Here is a 1130-nt window from a genome sequence, read left to right as displayed (position 1 = left end):
AAACAAGCACTGCAACTCACTCTTCTGGGTCTAATCTCCCTGTGCCGGGGGTGTACCCAAGGTGGGCTGTGCTCTATATCCCAAGCAGACCTCGTTTCCAGATCTTAGACCGGGTGCCCCATTGATATCGCCCAAAATGTAAACTCGCAGGCGAGTCCCTCAGTGCAGTTTCAAGTCTCTCTCCTCCCCACCGGGGATCGAGCTGAGCCAAGAGCACAAAGGCGCGGCCGCCCCACCCCCTCCAGTTTGAGCTGGAGAGCGGGATGCAGTTTCTACCAGGGGCGGCTGAGAGGAGTGCGTCCTGACCCCAGTGGGTCAACTGGACAGCAGGAAACCGGGTTCCACTGTGTCCCATCGCCCAAATACAAACTCATGGGTGAGTCCCTCAGAGCAGTTTCAAGCCTCTCGCCTCCCCCTAGGGATCCAGCTGAGCTATAAGNGAAGGAGGCAAACCATGAGAGACCCTTGAATGACAAGAACAAACTGAGGGCTGATGGGGAGGGGGAAGGGGAAGGAAAGGTGGTGGGCATGGAGGAGGGCACTTTTGAACTTTATGAATGCAGAGACAGAAATCCTCAACAAGGGACTTGCAACTCGAATTCAGCAGCACATATAAAGAACTATCCACCATGATCATGTGGGATTCATTCTTGGGCTACAGGGCTGGTTCAATATTCGCAAATCAATCAAAGGCATATGTCGCCTTCCCCAAAGAAATCATTAAAACCATAGGATCCTGTTCATAGAGGCAGAAAAACAGTCGAGGAAATGCAGCATCCCTTGTTCAGAACGACCCTGGAGAAAGTCGGGATCGAAGGAGCTGACGTTGCCATCCTAAAAGCCATCCATGCGACGCCCTCCACTAACATCATCCTCAATGGGGAACACCTGACAGCTTCCCCCGTGAAATCAGGAACACGACATGGATGTCCACTCTCCCCACCGTGGTTCCACATAGTGCTACAAGTCCTGGCATCAGACCCAGGACAGCCCAAGGAAATAAAGGACATGAGAATTGGCAACGAAGTCAAACGTTCACGTTTCGCACCCGGCTAGCTGGTCTACGTAGAAAACCGGACCGACTCCCCCAGAAGCCTAGCAGAACTGATCCATGAATGCAGCAAAGTTGC

Source organism: Crocuta crocuta, unplaced genomic scaffold, assembly GCF_008692635.1.
Source record: "Crocuta crocuta isolate KB4526 unplaced genomic scaffold, BGI_CrCroc_1.0 scaffold1197, whole genome shotgun sequence".
Taxonomy (NCBI): Eukaryota; Metazoa; Chordata; class Mammalia; order Carnivora; family Hyaenidae; genus Crocuta; species Crocuta crocuta.
This window is presented reverse-complemented; position numbering follows the sequence as displayed.